At 36.4% G+C, this 20,806-nt stretch overlaps 1 long non-coding RNA gene across 1 annotated transcript; it reads right to left on the minus strand.

Annotated features, from left to right (window-relative positions):
• Positions 1 to 8,876: 8,876 nt before the first annotated feature.
• LOC147524101 (uncharacterized) lies at positions 8,877 to 11,743 on the minus strand. The gene is made up of 4 exons (XR_015196868.1): positions 11,596 to 11,743; positions 11,328 to 11,409; positions 10,777 to 10,980; positions 8,877 to 9,300 (listed from the first exon to the last, which is right to left on the minus strand). It is a non-coding gene; the product is annotated as an uncharacterized LOC147524101 (long non-coding RNA).
• Positions 11,744 to 20,806: the final 9,063 nt, after the last annotated feature.

Here is a 20,806-nt window from a genome sequence, read left to right on the forward strand (position 1 = left end):
TTGTATAAAAGTTATATGGGGTATCTTAATTATATTGATTACATACAAATTCAGACCATCACCCAAAAATAACACTAAAAGTGCAGTATTCTTGGTCACTAACTTGTGCAGTCCGTCCTTTTATCTTGCACTAAATTTGCATTCATTTTCAACCAACCCAATGTCCATAATCTTTCCTTCAATAAGAACAAGCAGCAATGTTCTTGGTCAGAGTGGAGTGAAGTGTAGCAACAAATAACGCGGAACTTGCAAAGTTGCATGCACATTTGTTTACGTTGTTAAAATAAAAAAAAAAAAAAAATTGGAGATGCAGGGATTCGAACCCTACTATACGACCGCCAAACCAGCTTGACGTAATTCAAGTTTTGGACTACATCTCCGTTAGCTTTTGCAAGTTAATTCTACTTATACAAGCGAAAGCACGTACACATGTCCCTTTTGGCTCCTTAATTTACATTATGCAATTCATCGGGTATATTTCAATCGTCTAATCTAATATGTTAAACAAATTCAGCTTGTTCTTAAAGTTTGAATCTGAACACATCACTAAATTCAGGCCTATCAGTCTTTGTAACTTCTCCTATAAAATCATCTCCAAGATCATGTCCACCAAGCTTTATATCCTCCTTCATAAGTTCATCTCTCCTCTTCAAAATGCTTTTGTCAAGGAAAGATCTATGGGGATAATATTGGTCCGGCAAGTGAAATTTTATTTAATATGAAAAAGATGAAAAACAAAACAATGATTTTATTTAATTTTATAATAATGGAGTTTTGTTGATTAGATTCTGGGAAAATTTGGCTTCTCTCTGCCAAATGGAGGAAAATGATTCAGCAATGCCTTAGTAGAATATCTTATAATGTACTTCTCAATGACTCTCCCCTAGAAAAAGTTTATCCTGAAGAAGAGTAAGACAGGGGACCCTCTGTCCACTTACTTATTCATCATTGTGGCAGAAGCCTTATCAAGACTCATTGCTCAAGTTGAAAGATCTAATCTGATTTTTGGGAATAAAATAAAAAGAAAGGCTCCTGGTATCAACCACCTTTTCTATGCGGATGATTCTATCATATTTTGTAAGGCTGATTCTCAGCAATCTAACAATATGATGAATCTCCTTAACACTTACTGTGAAGCCTCTGGTCAAGTAGTAAACTTTGACAAATCCAGGGCCTATTTCAGTGGGAATGTGTCAAAGAGCATTATGAAAAAGTGGAAGATGAGAAAGTTTGATGATAAAGAAATCTACTTGATTGGGTGTTCCAATACTCTTAAGTAGGAAGAAAACTGAAGATTTTGAGTTATTGGTACAAAATGTTCAAAGAAAGATTACTGGATGGAAAGCTAAAGTTCTATCTCTCTCTCGGGTAGAACTACTCTCATCAAATCAGTAGTATGCAATGAGCACTTATCTTCTCCCTATAAGATAACCGATAAATTGGATCAGTTGAATAAGAATTTATGGTGGAATGGCTCGTAAACTTCTCACTCTTATCACACTATCGGTTGGGCCATTATAGAAGTCAAATGGTGGTCCGGGCTTGAGGAAATCAAGGGAAATCAAGCACTTATCGCTAGAAGCATTCATTCGGCGAATCTTTGAAGGATGAGATTCCTAAAGAGTTTTTATAACGTGAACAAACATTTTATATCATTGAATGGGCTATACTTTTCAAGAAAACATATCCTAATTGGCAAAAGATGATTGAGATGAAAACATTGCCTAGGGATACTTCTTATTTCTTTAGAAGCATTGATAAGCACCCAAAAGTGTGTAGTTTAAACCCCTATTATAGTATTCTATTTAGGCAAATTATGTTTATAATAAATAAGAGTTAGTAATGTTTACGTATTTTTGTGTATTTCAGGTCTTGAAGCTGTTTATGTGCTTAAAAATGCCATTTTGTGTGGAAAATGAGTTAAGATGATTGCTAGAAGAGTTCTATGTTTAAAGCCCAAGAATCAAGAAGAAAAACCTTTCTAAGCCCAGTCAAAGCTGGGAAGTCAAAGTCAATTCGGATAGAAAAATGACAAAAAGCCATCAGAACTTCAAAAGGGCGTATCTTTGGACTCGGACTTCAGAATTGAGTTTATGTTATGTCAAAACGACCGGCTCCGAATAAGATTTCCAATGGACCCAACCTTGACCTAATAAGAAATGTAAAAGTGGATGAAAAGGGTACTGAAATACTTTCTAGTAGTTGTGGCCTCTTTAGACTTAACCTAATAGACTTTGGGCTCACATTAGAGGCCCAAAGTCCCCCGTTTTGGCTCATACTCGAAAATGTAACCTTAACCCTCTCCTATATAAAGAGGGTTAAGGCTAAACAAAACTAGGCTACTCCTACATTAGTTTAGTTGTAATTAGGGTTCTCTCTCTCTCTTTCTTTTTAGTTTAGTTTATGTTTAGGTTAAGTAGTTTAGTTTGTAGCCTCCATTAAAACCCATTCAATAAAGCTTTAGTATTCAATTCTCTTTATTCTTATGTCTTCTTATTATTGTTTAGTTAAATTTAATCCAACGACACAAGGCTAAAACCTCCATTAGAGGGGGTTTATGAAGCCATGTGAGGATGATTAGAAATTAGTTTCATTATTGTTTTGCATAAGAACTTCAAGTTCTTCGTTGTGAGTGTCTAGAGATAGAGCTCATAACGGAGAACTAGAGTTTAGAGGCACCACCAAAAAGATTTGTGGGGGAGCTAAACTCTCAAGCTAGTGAAACCTTGATTCGAGACAACTTGGTGTTCATCACTAGGGATCAAACAAGTGATTCGATAACTAACTAATAATCAATCGAATCACGTGGCGGATTAACCTTCTCTATATCTTCTCTCATAAATTAATTCACTGTTTAATCACTGTTTTCACATCGTATTACTCTCACTAGTAAAAACATTTAACTAATCTAGATTTGCATTCAAGTAACGTATGACTAGAGTGGATCGAACACGACTACTCCTTATTATTTCTATGATATTGAGAGTATTTTAATTACTATTTTTCCATCATAAATCTATTGTTCACGCATCTCTAATCTAATGTTCATCAATCTTATTATAATATAAACCATATCAATGGCGCCGCTTGCCATCTAGTTCATTTACATTATGCGTGTTTAGATTAGAAAACTCTTACTATTCAAAAACAACACTGAAAACATTGTTCACAATTTCTTCAAATTTTTCTGCTACTGTTTGAGTGTATACGAGTTGTGCAACCAAATCCCTACCCTCCCGTGACCTGACCCTAAAAAATTCAAACCCTAGTTTTAATTCACAAGCGCGCGCGCCCTCTAATTGCCTTCACAGAGCGCGACCCGCATTCGACTCCTTAGGCGCGACACGTGCCCAATTTGCCTTATTTCAAAGCGCGCATGCGCCCTAGATTAATTAGCTTAGAATAATATTTTTATATTCATTGCAATATTATCTCACGAGTACAGTACAGTACTCGTATGCTATCAACTACAAAATTTTTTAATTTTTTTTTTATTCTAAACGGTGTCTAGAAAACTCAAAGAATTGGGGTTCTCTAATTAAGGAGCGTGCACGCACGGACAACCTCCCTCAATTCTTAAGTGGCCTGGCCGTTGGTTTGATACAAAAATACAAAAAAAATTAATTAATATTATTTAGTAAGCCCACCTACTACCAAAGCTCGTTTCACGGCCCGACATCCAGCCCAACACGAAAGCTATAGTAAAAGCCTTACCCTAATTCTTAAAAGTCTAAGCACTAATAAGGTTAAACTTTTTACAAGACTTCATAATCCACCCCGTACACTGAAGCTTTAGATAGTGGTGGTAACTTCAAAAGAGTTTGTTTTAGAAGTGAGGTTCATCCTAAATTGTTTAGAGTTGAGTGTGGGAGTTGTGAAGAAGAAAGGTAGACTCTTGTATAGACTATATTGGTTTTAAGGTAATGAAAACATTGAAAGCTTTAGTTGTTGGTATTGAAATGACATGAAAACATTGAAAGAAAGATTGATTAAAACTTGAAATAGAACAACAAGATACGATTGAAGATTGAAACAAGAAAAAAGGAAAATAAGATTGAAGATTGAAATAAGAACAAGTAAAATAACAAGTTTTGATTGAAAGGAAATAAAACAAATAATAAAGTAAAAACTTGAATTGAAAAACTAGACAAATAATTAAACAAACAAAATGGTTTGGATCCTAAGATAATGGATGGTTTCTCTCTCCCTTACTTTTAGGTTATATACCCCTACTTTTGCCTTTTACAGATTTGCTCATCTCCATTACAAATTAGACACCTCACACTTCACTTTTACTTTTGCTTTTTGATTTCTTCTTGACCAAGGTAGGTTTTGGGAGAATGTCATATTTTGAGATAAGAGCTTCCATCTCTGGTCTTCTGAGTTGAAGGCTTTGACATTTGACCTTGACCTTTGACTTTGACATTGATCATTGACTTTTTCAAAGACTTTCTATAGCAGCTTATGGTTTTCATAATAAACGTGATTAAGGCTCTTTTTGGTGTTAAGACGCAGCTTTTATGATAAGTGGTCTGAAATACTCTATAACTTGAAAAAGGCAATAAAAGCTATGAGTTGTCTTCATTAAGCGTAAGAAATGCTATAATGCAGCAATATACGGGTAATAAAATGCATATTTGGGAGTTGATCACCACCCCCAAATAGCATCTTGCTTGTCCTCAAGTAAGGATGAGAGAAAAAACTAAGATCACAAATGAGTGATTTATTATGAGTTATACTAATCTTGTTTTCCAGAGTGTGATTGCATTGACCATATGCAACAAGGCCTTAAACCACTAGGAATTCCCTAGTGGACGAGCTTTAAGCCTCGTGAGAGTTTTCCAGTGAAGGTACTCATAAACTTCTTCTATTTAGTACAAAGAGTCTTGTTTCCTTATTTATTCTAAGAAGTTCATATATCTCATTAGCGTTGAATAAGGACAAGCTCCTTTGAAGTTAGAATAACATATATACAGTCATTTAATCATCTAAAGATAAATGTGCAAAACATGAGCAATGAAATGCAAAAGTAGAGTTGTTTCCGAGGCTTTTGGAGATCATCCTTAAGGTGAGTTCTCACAGGGTTGTGTTGCAATCACAACTCTCTGATAGATTCACTCAAGGTTCGTTCTCTCTAGTACAGTGGGCACTTATACTCCTCACATACTCAAATGACATCCAAAGAAATCGGGGTCGATTGATCATGCTTGCCACTTACTATCACACCATCCTATTCCTAATCGAGCTAAATGTATTTTATTAAGAGTTACGGGGCTAGGGTGATGGTTTAGAAAGAAAAAGGAAGGGAAAAACAAAATCTGATAAGTCGAGAAACTGGGTCTTCAAGATACTTGTAACCAGAGAAGAGCCTCGTTTTGTTCTTTTGCTTCTAATTGTGATACATTCTTTTTTAGCCTTTTGGCTTTGTGACTCTATATATGATTTTGAATTTTGGGAGTTCTAACTTTTTTTTTTTGTTTCTTTTTTGTTTCTAATATCGCCTCCTTTTTGAGTTTGAATTTTTGGGAGATTCGATTTTTTTTTTTTTACTCCTTTGATTTTTTTTTGGAGTTTTGGTTTTGATGGGTCTTTCTTTTATTTTTCTTTTTGAAGCAAATAACTGTTTTGTACAAAGGTATTCTCTTCTCTTTTTTCTAATATCTATCAAGTTCTCAACTTGTGTTTGGGTAAGCTTTTTATTGTGTGTTGTAATGGGTTAGAATTTTTGTGAATAATAAAAAGGCTTTTAGAAAAGGTGAAGGCTCAAGAGGGGTAACTAGAGGGCGGAAAACTATCTTTTTGGGTTTTTAATGTTTATTTAGCTGTATCGATCCAAAAAGGGCCTAAATTCTCTCTTAGAATATGGCGTGGTGATCAAGTAAGTGGACGTGTGGTCTTTCTATCTGGACATCCTTTGTGTCATCACTCAATAATCATTTAGATGGGGATTTTGGCTAGATTCTCACAGGATATGGAACTTAATTGTTCTAACGACCTTGGCTTCGGAAACTCACTGCTATATACAAACAAATGTTGATGCATTCCATTCATGAAAAGATGCATAAACTATTGTACGTATATTAGTCTAAGTACGAAGAACAAGTCCTTATTCTATTGTTATAATGAGACTTCTAAATTTTTTATTCATCATAGAAAAAGGAAACAAGACTTTTTAATACTAAATGGAAAAACATTTTTGGTCTTTCTCGAAAAAATTTTAGAAAGGAAGAAATATACTATTATATTTATTATATAGAAAATGCATAGTTTTTGCAAAATGTTAATATACCACCCCAAAATAGAACTATGTTTTCTCAAAGTATGAAGAGATAAAGAAAGAGATTACCATAGAAAAATGAGCAAAAACGGCGATACACCTGTATACTATTCTTCATTATGAAAATATGCCACCCCTAAATAAGTTTGGGGCGTGGGTTGTTTGATATAGAACGAGAAATACATGGTTTATTATACTATAAATATTTATTCTACTATAAATTTTTTTTGGGTTTTTGTATTTTTGAAAACATGTATGAAATGCATGAAAGAAAAATGGAAAATTTTAGCATGATGTATCTGTTTTACCTTATACTCATATACCAAATTCCACAAGAAAAACAAAACAAAATAAAGCAAGCAAATAATATTAAGCATATAATTAAACTTATACTACGTCATACACGTAAGAAAGAAACAGAAAAATAAATAGATCCAACTATACGAACACTAGGGAGAATCCTAGTCAGAATCCGTGCGTGACTCGTCTCGACGTCTAGAATATCCTTCTCCTTGCTGATGTTTGGACTTAGCATGTCTATCACTACGCGGGAGCGCGTCTCTGATGCTCTGCAGTGTTCTAGTGACACTGTGCTGAAAACGTCGCTGCTCCTCTTTGATGGTTCGCTGTTTCGCTATAATATTACGTTGAGTTTCCCTGAGCTAATGGAGATACGCGATGCAAAATTCTCGGCCTCCATGGAGGAAGTGAATTCCATCCATGGGCTTTCGAGTGAACTGTCGAGTGGCATCTTCAAAGCGAAGTAATCTACCTTCTCGGTCGGGCGTGCTTGCTTTTTCGGTGGCTTTGACTTCAAGTGGAAGCCATAACTTCGGACCTTGATGGGCAAATATAGGACCTATGGTAGTGTCCTTGACCTCCACCAGGGATGCTCAGAAGCTTCGAACCCCAGTCTTTGCATGATCTTGGTGACCCAAAGATCGGTCGAGGGGCGGTTGACTTCTTCGGGTTTGCAGAGTTGCTCAAAAATAAAGAGACGATCTGACGAAGCTATTCTTACGCTCTTGAAGAATCCATAAAAGATGAAGCATCGCCTTACCTATATCCGAAGGCTGGCCGAGCCTAGCAGGGTTGTAGGTCATCCAATCGAGATCTTGCTAGTTGGTTCCTTCATAGCGAACTCTGAAACGCACAATGAGACTTGGGGTTTTTAACCCCCTCAAGAAGTGTCTCTACTATCATCACATCGATGGTCTTTCCATCTGGGGACTATTTCGTTTGAACATAAGCCTTTAGAGGAATCCTCAGAACTCCACTCACCACCTCTTTGGTGAGCTCCAGCGAGTGGCCATCCTTGACAACCGTGATGTGGTCATCCTCCCCTATAAGCATGCAATTATAAAACAAAAGAGTAAGAGAGGGAGAATAAGCTGCACTTCAAACAGATCGGAATAGAAGAAGTCTTTAAAATTTTGCTCCCACACGATTTTAAGAACTTGAGCCATTTAGAGTAGGGATTGATAAAATTGGGGTTTTGAGTTTGAATGGGGGTTGAAAATGGAGCAGGCTATAAACAAAATTGGGTGGAGGTGTGTTGAGATGAGGTCGCGGTCGCGAAGTTGGATGTGGGCGATCCACGAGCTAGTGTGGGTGTCTAAGGTTGGGGATTTCCGTGAGGAAGAAGGAAGGAAGGTGGTCGGCGTGGGCTAAATAGTTTGATGGCACGTGCCTCTTTAATGAAATTGAAATTTTAGCCCAAGCCCAAATGAAATCAAGAAATTCCCAACTTGTCCTCAGTGCCTTGCCAACTTCAAGAGACGATCAGTGCTTCGTTACTCGTCCGATCTTTACCTATGAGGTACCAAAATGATCAGCATCGAAAATATAACGTAACTGTATAGGGTACACTCACATCCAATAATGGATGCAAAATAGATGATGAAAAGAGCTGTACAGGAACTGTAGGGAAATATGTACAGATAACAGAAAGAAAATTTTAATTAATTTTTTTGGGTTTTAAATAAGTTTGACTGAAATTTTAAAAAGGTGGGTCGTTTTAAGTCAGATCCCCAAGACTTTGAAGTTTTTGAAAACTTGAGTCAATCTCAACCAGATGGTTTGATTACTCTCTTAGATTGAGCGTAATGCACTGGGGGATAACACATGTAGACTTTATAAATATAATTATTATGAGGTTGAAGACTGGGGCAAGTTGATGTTTGACAATTCAAGCACCAACCTTCTCTTATAGCTCGTCTCTTATGTGCGTACGAACTCTTACCTAAATCAAGAATGATTTTTGGTATATGTGTCAATATCTTAAGCTGCAGTTCTCTAGGAAGTGCTTGCACACTGAAGCTGTTGATTGTGGTGTGTATACTTCAAAGATTTGTAAGAAGTTGAAGTTCATCCTAAATTGTTTAGAGTTGAGGAGATTGGGAGTTTAGGGAAGAAGGTAGACTCTTAGTTTAGGACTTGGCTAGTTTAGTTGTGAATGAAAACATTAAAAAGCAAGTTGTTGAAGATTGAAATGACTCAAAACATTAAAAAGCAAATGATTGAATGAAAGATTAAAACAAGAAGAACAAGGAAATATTGATTGATTGAAATAAACAAGATTGAAATATAAGAAAATAAAGAACAATAAAGTAAAACTTGAATTGAAAAACAAGACTAGAAAAGTAAAACAAACAAAATGGTTTGGATCCTAATACAATAGATGAGTTCTCTCTCCTTTGCTTTTTGATTATATACCTCTCTTTTTGCCAATTACATATTTACCTTCATCCATTCTAAACTAGACACCTCACCCCTTTCACTTTTGCTTTATGGGTGCCTTCTTGACCAAGATAGGTTTAGGGATAAGTCTTCATAATTTGAGATAAGGGCCTCCATCTTTGGTCTTATGATTTGAGTCCTTTGATTGTTGACTTTGACCGGTTGACTTGACTTTTTCAGCACTTTTCTATAGCAGTTACTGGTATTCATAATAAGCGTGATTAATGCTCTTATTGGTGCTAAGACGCAGCTTTTATGATAAGTGGTCTGCAATACTCCTTAACCTGAAAAAAGCAGCTTAAACCTATGAGTTGTCTTTTCATTGCTCATTAAGAGAGATTGTAATGCATTAATAAAGGAGTAATAAAACGCATATTTGGGAGCTGATCACCACCCCTAAATAGTATCTTGCTTGTCCTCAAGCAAGGATGAGAGAAAAAACTAAGACCACAAATGTGTGATTTATTATCAACTAAATATCTCGTTTCGAAGAGTGCGATTGCATTAACTATATGCAACAAGGCTTTAAACCACTAGGAATTTCCTAGTGGACGAGCTTTAAGCCTCGTGAGAGTTTTCCAGTGAAGGTACTCACAAACTTTTTCTAATTAATATAAAGAGTTTGTTTCCTTATTTATTCTCAGATGTCCATACATTTCATTAGCGGTAAATAAGAAAAAACTCCTTTGAACTTAGAATAACATATGTACTGATAATTTAATCATCTAAAGATAAATATGCAAAACATGAGCAATGAAATGCAAAAGTAGAGTTGTTTCCAAGAATCTTGAAAAGTGTTCTTAAAGTGGGTTCTCACAGGGGTGTGTTGCAATCGCAACTCTCTGATAGATTCACTTAAGTTTCGTTCTCTCAAATGCAGCGGGCACTTATATTCCTCACATACTCAAATAACGTCCAAAAGAATCGGGGTCGATTGATCACGCTTGCCACTTACTATCACACCATCCTATTCCTAATTGAGCTAGAGATATTTTATGAAGAGTTACGGGTCTAGGGTGATAGTCTAGAAAGAAAAATGAAGGGAAAAACAAAATCTGATAAATTGAGAAACTAAGTCTTCATGATACTTGTAACCAGAAAAGAACCTCGTTTTGTTCTTTGCTTCCAAATTGTGATACATTCTTTAGCCCTTTGACTTTGTGACTCTATATGATTTTGAATTTTAAGAGTTCTAACTTTACATTTGTTTCTCTTTTTGTTTTGTTTTTGATATCGTCTCCTTTTGATTTTTAACTTTGGGAGATTCAATTTTTTTGACTCCTTTGAATTTTTTTAGAGTTTTTGGTTTTTGATAGATCTTTCTTTGCTTTCTTTCATTTCAGACCACGCACATGACACAATACCCATTGACTAATAACTAGTGTAAGACAATGGGGCTCAAGATATGATACATCTCTACCACATATGTCTATGTTCAAATCTCCAAATCCAAATATGAGGCATAGATAAAGGTCCCAAGTCATGCACTATCAAAAATTGATATAAGCATCGATAAAACCATAACCAAATATTCATCCTTGCACATATAACTATAGCCATATATCAACGACTAACGATGAATAAACCTGCAATTAGAATAGAGCCATTAGCGGATGAACCAAATGAATGTAGACTAAAAGAAGAAAAGGATCCATATAAGTTTAGGATAACAGGCTTCCAACAAGGCTTATATATCCATGAAAACATAATTTGATGCAAATTAGAAAACCTGAAAGCAAAGTAAAGAGACCAACACGTACATTGAGTGTACATCGAAGTCGATTACCATCCATGATCTGAAACATATCTTTGTAACACCTTTACCTCTACCACCCTCCATTTCATATCCTCCATTGACCAGCCAGGTAGCCGGTCGTTCATGGTCGAAGTAGTGAAATCTTGCCGGATACTTAGTCGTCTTATCTACCTCCTCGCCATTAGCTCTTTCTGCCTTCAAGTAGAACCTATAAGAAACCCTTTATCACACTCTTGGTGTTTGGGATAGTAGCGGTTTATTCTATAGTATGTAATTTCATATTACATAGGGCAAACATTTACTCGTGCCTAAAGAAGTAAAGAACTATTGCATGAAAATTTTCACTTAAAGACACATAAAGGTCCATACTGAGTGAAGGACTACCACTACATACATTGTTAAGTTGTCACATTATTATATGAAGGTTTGACGATTCATACATCAACTGGTTCACAATCATATACTGATTTACATCTATGACACCCATAGCATCTACACCAAATAAAAGAACACCAACTCTAAGACCATAATAAAAAAAAAAAAAATGGTGTTTACCACGCCACAGCATACAGAGCAATTCGAGCTTTCGGTTGCCTGTCAGTAGGTTTCGCCACCCATGACTTGAATTTTAAGACCTCTGTCCAATCATTTGAACAATTCAATCAAAATAACAACACCTGGACATTACTTACACTCAAAAGACACTCATTATGTATACAAATTTTATCCAGTAATGGTTCCAGTTCATAAGATACAGGTTTAGTATCCAGTTACAAGTTCCATTAATATTGAGTTTGTTTATAGTGAAGTTTAGATTAATTACCAGCTATAGAAGGATCTCTGAGATGCTTGATGTCAAAAATGCCTCCAGTGGCTCAATCAGTATGCTTATTGATTTCATGAGATCCTATCTCTTGGTACTCCCAGCTCCCATTCTCATATCCTTCAGTTAAAAATAGCTCCATATGCCTTGCATCGTTGTGTCGTGATAATTCCCGAAAAATCGGACAACAGGTCAATTTTTAATACTTAATACAGAACTATACAATTTCCCACTTTCAACAGTAAAGTTTCCTTTCCTCAACCTTATATCCACTACTACCATGTACCATCTGGTTGGTAAGCTTAGGTTCTTTTCTATTGATAGTTCTTATAAATCCATAGGGTGGACTTGGTCAGCGTATATGTATCTTCATATGGAAATCTGGGGTATTTACAGAAGCAAAATAATATAAACATAAATTATCTGGCCGGTCATAAATTCTCAAACAAGTTACATCAAACTGAGTGTGCATCTGTTTGTCATTTAAACCCTTGAATAGGCTACTTAGTCTAGCTCAATCGGTAGAGCAGCCTATAAGAGCTTGTCATTTGTATCTTTAAAATTTCTCATTCCAAAAACTAACTTAATTTTTGAGGGTATACAGACATGACTGGGGACAGGATAAACGTAAACTAGCAAAGGATCCATGTAGCTACACTACAAAACGGGGAAAAAACACCTTTCTTCGGTACACATGGCAACAACTTAGTTTGTGACTCCTTATATCAGTTCATTCTAGGAACTCGAGGCAAACCATGCTTTTGTTAACCATACCATTATTCAAATAACTTTGTGTCACTTTGAACAAGGATTCATTGTTCAATCAGTGTCTCCAACCCATGGGCATAAACAACATTATTATCCAACCACTAGCATTTTTGCTTACTGCTTGATATATGGAAAATATAATAGATACTATACCTTGAGAAGAGACAACAAATGGGGGTCAATAATGACATTCGAAAAACCACAATTTGATAGCGCAATCAAGTTAATTGTTGCTCTATAAGATAACACTCCCTCAGTTTGGTCAAGAATCAAGGATCTTCTTGCATTAGCCACTGGGGAAGGATCTTCAATCGGCCCATGTAAGTTTAACATTTTCTGCATCAATAATTGTCAAACGTGACTAACAGACAGAAATAGTAGTATGACAGAATCGGGAGGAATAAACATGTGTGTGGGTGTGGTGTCCGAGAGAGAGAGAGAGAGAGAGAGAGAGAGAGAGAGAGAGAGAGAGAGAGAGAGAGAGAGAGAGAGAGAGAGAGAGAGAGAGAGAGAGAGAGAGAGAGAGAGAGAGAGAGAGAGAGAGAGAGAGAGAGATTTTACACTAACCATGAGTTTTTTAGCTGCAATCTAGAATGCATCAAGCATGTCGAGTAACCTTTGTAACCTTACTAACATCAGATAAAACTGCGCCATAAAGATAGCTATTGACGAGGAAAGAACAATATCAGAAATAACTGCCGGAGAAGCTAAGAATATACTCATATATTCAGCAAGTTCAACTCAAAAGTAGGATACTGTACCTCATATCTGGTTAAAACCTCATAAGAACGCAGGTGGTGTAGAAGATATGCAGCAAGAGAAGCAACATCATGTCACTACTTTTGCAATAATAATTTCAATATTTGACTATAACCTTCACTACTGCCAACGGGCACAATCTCATCATCACGGGGCCACCAGCCCAAAAATCCCTCATAGCCAATAGCATATCTAGTAGCCTGCTCAATGATACCAAGAAGTAATAATCTAACAGCTGTAGACTTTTGTGTCTCATGATAGAAAACACGAACCAGCTGCTCCATCCCACCGCCATTTGAAAAAATGAAAAAAATGTTCTTTACAAGAGCAGAGCAGATAAACCATACTCAGTCCTACAATCATGCTCTTGTTCAAATTAGAAAAACTTGATCAAAATCAGAATTTTTCTCACCGGATGGTTATGGACTTATGGTCACAAAAGCACTTTGAGCCACGGACTCTTGAAACCAACGAGAGGTGCACCAACGATAAGCCAAAGAACAAAGCTTGAGACAAGACCAAGCCTTGAAAAATCAATTTCTTTCAAAAAATTTAATCAAAGCGGCCCGATTATTCACTTTCAAAAAAAAATCCTTTAAGAAATCAAATCTGCTAATTGATATAAAAACACACGGGTTTAATTCCTACCTGATGATAGATTGAGAGAGTGGTAACCGCTGCTCATCCATTAGTTATCTTATTCACCATCTACACATCAATATTTCGGTCGGTAAAAAGGAGTGTCAACAATATATTAGTAATAAACATAAAAAGAGTAGTGAGAATTGAGAACTCAGAACTCAGAAGCCTAGAAATTTATTGACATCTTTCTGTTGAAGGGAATTTGATAATCAAATTAAAACCCATATTCATAGTTGAAACCCTAAGAGAGAGAATAGAGAGTCAAACCTACTACCGGGTTCACGGTGGAGGAGGAAGGTTATTTGGTAGCTTGTTGGTTGAGGTGAGGCTCTTCCGCGTTTGTTTCGATCAAGAGAGAGTGTGTAGGTTGCTAGGTTTTCTTTTTTCTTTTTCTTTTTTTTTTTGCCTTAATTCTTTTATCAAAATTTCAAAAATATGGGCGCTAGATAACGAATAAATAGATAACGAAAAAATAGGCGGCGGATGTCAAACTAGAAACTTTGAGTGGGTTGGAAAACTTTTGCCACCTAAAATTTTTGGTATATATATATATATATATGAAATAAAAAAACGTCTTCGTTTGTGCTTCTAATTTTTCACTTTTATCAATACCATTGGCGACAATAAGTAGCGTCACACAAAAGTAATTTCAAGCGGCGCTTTTTGAGGACGTCGAGAATACACTATTATCACTGACGCTAGAAATCACCGTAATGAATAAAAATTTATTTCTAGTAGTCCTTCCACCGCCAAAAAGATTTTTTTTTTCTTTTAATATTTTGTAAATTTTTGAATAAGGCTTTTGACAACGTAAAAAGCGTCGCAAAAAACTTATTATCAAAAGTAAAACAATGGATAAATGGCGACGTTCTTAACGTCGCCAAAAATGACCTTTAGCTTTTTTTTTCTACTGTCACTAAACGTTTTGTCGCTAAAAAACCAATTTGTTGTAGTGCTAACAAACTCCATATCACCTACCAACATCTGGAACTGTATGGTACCCTAGTAGGAGGAATACGATATCAGGAAAATAACATTCAAGAATTTAGTCTAGACATGTTTGGGGAGTGGATATAGTAAAAACAACTACATAATAAAATTACAAAAATACAAAAGCCAAAAAAGAAAGCAACTCAAAACGTTTAACATCTAAATCAGAATTATGCTAGATGTGACTAATAAATATACATCGTAGAGAGAAAAAAGCTACATACATCATTCATCACCATCCCATGATGAGCCGCTCCAGTTTCAAGAAAAGGCCAGTCAAAGAAATCACCATTGTATGTCACATAAATACCAGGTTTCACCTCCCGCATATGCGCACACTACAAGAATACTGAGCATTTGCCACGGTCCTTGGCCGTGGCTAAAGACCTTTTGCCACGGTTATAAGCGTTTTGACGACCGTTGCCACGCGCTGTGGCTAATCTTTGGCCACGGCTAACGACCATGGGTAAAGCTTCATTTTATGCCACGGTTATAAACCGCTACATGGGCCGTGGTGAATTTTTCCGCTTGCCACAGCACTAAACCGTGGCTAATGCTCACACGACCCCGTACCCCTGCATTTTGTGGAATGGATATATAATTTAGCCACAGTTATAGGCCGTGGCAAATGCCTTTTATTGGAATGTATCTAATATTTAGCCACAGTTTATGGCCGTGGCAAATGTATTGAATTGGATAAAAAAAATTAATTCTGGCACCATACAAATCATACAATTTGCGTCACACCTGCAGGTCATACAAAATTCTATCATTTCAATCAAACCCACAAGAATCTTTGCAGGGGTTTCACCAAGGGTCGAGCCGGACTACTTTTAACAATTTTATTAACATCATACTTTATACAAATGAAAGCACATACTAGCACAATCAACATGCTTTTGCAGGATCTGTATTCACAGGTTTCCCAAGAAACCCTTCCTTGACAAGGCCCCATCGACAAGAAGTGTCCCAAACACGCTCATCGCATTCGAGGTTTTAGTAGACCCACAAGAGCTCCCTGAAACAATGCATACTTACTTTAAGGCTTTCCCTAAAAGCGTAAGCGGAAGCCGGTGAAGATTTCAGTTGCATATTGTGAAGAATCTAATTAGTACCATTGGAATAAATCACAAAGCATCAAGCATAGAAAATAGAAAGAAGGCAAAACTGAAACATGAAGGTTACCGGAATATAGCGAGGATTGAGAAACGAGCCGAATGTAACAAGGCATAAGAAAGATACGCTTTTCTTGAGTCAATGAAATGAAAATTCTTCGTAAAAGAATGACTAGCCCCTTCCAATAAACTCTACAAAAACATATATATTTTAATCATATACCAACCTTATCATGCATTCATAAAGAACCAAACACTTCCACAAGAAAGAGAACCAGTGTGGTAGCTAAATCCGTAGGACATATGCTTGAAGATCCTAGGCCTTGTGCAGATCCTAAAGCAAAATCTATAAAGCTTATATCCTTGGTCTTTGAAACTCTGCTGCTTTCAATGCATTCTTTAATGATACATACCACAAAGAAGAAGCAACTTCACTCATGACATCAAACAACAGAAGACACTTGATTTTTTGTTCTTTGCAAAATGATCATGTGATAATTGTTTGGCCAACAAATGAGTGGTGTAAACAAACATATAGTATTTTTTTTTTCACATCCTATCTCCCGAATAAGGTCTAAAGCACAACGCAATGGTGAAAAAAATTCTTAAGAAAATTCACCCTCTGTCAGATATCGATCGCGATGCCCATTATCTACATCGGTAATTGATTGTGCCATGTTCATTGATACCAAGTTGGCCGACACCATTAATTAGGAACAGGAAAACAGGAAACAAGAGAGGCAAAAGATATACAAGAAGAAGCAAACTACTCCAAAATGTCTCTCTTAAATTTTACCACGAGAACGGGCATCTAGTAGTTGAAACATTCTCAAGCGGTGACAAGCTTCCATTCTACATCGCCACCGAAAGACCACACCACTAGGCTTTGGGACTTGGCACATTTTTATTTACCTTTCCAATGCCTACCTAATTTAGTATCTTTTAGCAGAAAATGTACCAAACTGTCATGTTAGGTGTATACGGATCATTCAATGTGGTCACCACCTATCGGTGCATTGTGCTTGTACATTGAAAATTTTTCGTTTCTGAGAGAAGAAATTTGGTGAAGTGAAAATGGAAACGAGAAAACGAAAATGAGAATGCATACATCATTAAGTGCCTAAGTGGTGCGGTTTATCTAATCTTCTTATAAGAAAGCGTTAGGAATGGATGCATTAGTAACCTCTCGTATGGTAAAGGCGCTAGTTTAAGATTTTGATGATACCGAGGAAATTGGTGTCTTGCAAGTTGCAATTGACAATTTTGAGAATGCGTTTCTAAGTTCCTATTGATGAGATTTAGGCGAAAAAGTCAAGTCATTCCTCAAAACACGTAAGCATAAATCTTTCCCATAAACCGATCATGGTTGAGGTCGAAGCAAAAGAAAGAGGTGCAATTATGAGATGTGATCAACTGATCGTCGAACTTAACTGACTTCAATGAAGTGTTCCTCTAGTGAGTCATGCTCACTCATCATAAAGACGATTTTTTGTTAAATGTAAAGTAGCTTATCTCATGAACAAAGAGGCAATGATATGCAGGATAATAGTGAAGGCCATAGAAGGCCATAGGACTAACCTGTAAAAGCTCAAGAGATAAAAGCCTAGTCTTGGTTAAGTAACTTCATCATTCTCTTCCTTCATGCCCATCTGTGAATTTTAGAGTACTTGTTATTCCACTGCTTGAAGGCTTTGAATGCCATAGAAAAACCAAAATTGTGTGATGCTACTGGCCGATAAGAATGTACAAGACAAGAGTTTAATTTTCCAAAATTAACAAAAATGAAAGCAACTTCTCGTTCAACCCCTCGAATATACCTCTGAACTTATGTGATGCTACAAAGAAGAAGAAGCACCTTCAAGACTTGTAAAATTGTACCGCAAATACAAATTCAGTCGAAGAAAAGTAAGAAGCATGTACAAGCTAGAAATGTTGTGAAAATTATTGGGAAATCTCCAACGCACCCATCGACGAAGAATTATCAACACAACCACAAACCATGTTCGGAATGTCCGTAAATAGTGAAGCATTTTTAGCACCATCCGGTCCGGGATCACCTTCTAAATGATCATAAGCAATGAGTTTTCAGATCTGATCATTCAAAGAACGTGATCGGACTAAGGTAGCCAAAAGATTTCTTGAAAGAAAGAATGACACAAAGTTCAAGTTACTGATTGAAAGAGATGAAAACGCGTACATGAAGACAATCAAGGGCAGGCTCGGAGTTTTAAATTCTTGGTTTCAAATGCAAGTCTAAGTGGGTGTAAGACAAGCTCCACCGATCCCATTGTAATGTGTGTCCAAAGACTAGCTAAAGCAGTTGTAATAGCTCCAAAGACTTTCCATTTGGTTTAGCGACAAGATCCGCCCCTGGGTAGTATCCGGGATTGAGTGTGACCCCATCTGTATTTGGGCCGGGGGTTCATCGGAAGAACTAAGTGAAGCAGAAATTGCGAAGACAAATTACCGAGTTAATTTAAATATAAACGAGAGAAGGTTTAAAAAAAATATATTGGTAAGAATGTATGTACCTCGCATTTCCGTGAAGATCTTTGCTTGATTCGTGTCGGTTGAAGTGGTTTCCTTGGTAATCGCATGCGCAAGACATGCAAAAATATGATATGATATGATGTAATAAAGAAAGAAGGAATATTAAATAAGTTGACATAAATAATAAATGAATACCAACCTAAATAGGTGTGGATGGCCTTTTGAAGATCGGCATACTTTTTAGGGGAGCACTCCTTCAACATGGATTCAAAGGGCTGGGTCATGGAATTAAAAACATAAAGGAACTTCCATAAACGAAATTAGAAACATAAAGGAACTTCATAACCCAAATTTGTATGAACTAGATACTTACTTCATTAACTTTCCGGATCTTTAGGGTTTCCTCGATTTGTTTTTCTCCCAATCCTCCTTGGCCTTCCGATTCATGACTAAAATTTGACGCCTAACATCCGAGGTGATAATAGTTCGATGTCTTGACCTTTCAAGATCAACTCTCTACAAATTTAAAAAGTGAAGAAACAAGTAGTTTATTTTAACCGTAAAAAAGATATATAAATTGTCCAAGACGTTGAAATCATAACATGTAAGCCGACTGTTTTGATACTCTTACTAAATTATTGATCAATCCTGTAACCTCTCCTCTAAGTAATTTGGAAACCCAATCACATCAAGATTACATAACCATGAGAAAATATGAAACCTAAATCTGTATGCTAATATCTTTTTTTTTTCTTATTTTCCTTTAATAGTACTCAAAACAAACAAGCCCAAGATACATAACTTGGTTAGAAAAACAAAAGAAATATGCTTCAAGAATAAGGAGTAAGAGATGCAACAAAAAAATTTGTAAGATCTGAGATTAAACGAGAAAAAAAGTCGATCTATTACAGGGACCTCCTACCTAACATGAAACCGCTATCTACAGATAGTGCGAGGGAATTTTGGAGAGGAGGGGAGTCCATTTCTTCATTTTCTAAGAGGCTTGTATAGGACTACTGATGACATATTTGGACTGAAACCCGTGGAGTAAACCCAAGAGCAACCCGAGAGATTGAGAAGGCCATCCTTTGTCTATATAAAGATGGTTGAGAACAACATGTTGAGGCTTTGTAGATGGTTCAGGTTCGCATTGTACCGAAAGTAACGGAGGTGTGGCGGGTGGAACAGCCACCGGCTCTTTTCAAGAAAGTCCTCGTCCCTTGGGAATGTGTGACCATAGCTCGGTGAGGGAGGAGGCTCAAATTCAGCAATGCCTTGAAATTTCGGGGCACATAAATCCGACAACCAGGTGACAAGCAACTTTATAGAAAAATAGTTGATGCTAGAGTCTTCAAAAGAACAAAAAAGACATGTAAAGCAGTAATTAGGAGAAACAGAAAAAGAACAAAAAAAAAACTACTTTTTACAAATGGCGGAGAAAGTTATCATGCTGCCTAATCTACAAATTATATAGATAAATGATTATAACCATATCAAATACAAAATGATATTTTAAAGGCATCAACAAATTAAGGGAATGCATAAGCAGATTAAAACATGGGAAAAATAGCAACTCTATTATGGTATAACAAAGCATATTATCTACAACCGTATACACTAAGATCAAGTATGCTCAACCAACTTTAACAAATAATAAGATAACATAATCATTTAAAGTAAACAAATTGTGAGTGTGTAAAATAAAATTAAGTATGGCAAAGCAATCAACATGTATTTGATTCCGTATAGATAAAGTAAAATAATTTATGAGAGGAGGTCAATAGAAGGTTTGTAAAATGTGTAGACTTTAAAACAGGTTGTAAAAAGAGCTTCGATTTTGAAGCACATAAGAACAAAATTCACGACATGTCACACTATTTCTATTATTGCTCCGGTATTAAGATCCCACCCATAACTCTCATAAGGTAACAATAAAGGGTATTGCAAAGGATCACAAGAGCCATTTGTTTCCAAAGATTGGGATCAACCGTCCATGCATGCCTTGAACAATGATCTCCCTCCCACCATTAATTTCTTCATCGGTGCGCCAACTACCGGTATGACAACTTGGGATGCACTTGGAAGAGAGTACTGCCGTCGATGGGGATTGTTCTTTGATAATCAATCTACATTGTGCTATGCCATCGCGTTGTCCAATCTGTCTCAAGACTCTAACGAAAACAGTTAACATCCAATACATGCTTGATTTTCTGAACAATTTCCAAATTTAGTCCATCGTTCTCGGACGGAGACAATGTTGTAATTCATGCTCAAGATCGTATATATACATCTGCAGAAATCTAGGTTTGCTTCCTTCACCAAAGAGTAAGGCTTCCAATTCTATAGTATACACCACCTTGAGCACGAAATGTATAAACTCCTTGTTCTTCATTAGCCAAATCCTTATCGAATTGCACACCCATCGGCGTGAACAAAAATACATGATT

This window comes from Coptis chinensis, chromosome 1, assembly GCF_015680905.1.
Source record: "Coptis chinensis isolate HL-2020 chromosome 1, ASM1568090v1, whole genome shotgun sequence".
Classification (NCBI taxonomy): domain Eukaryota; kingdom Viridiplantae; phylum Streptophyta; class Magnoliopsida; order Ranunculales; family Ranunculaceae; genus Coptis; species Coptis chinensis.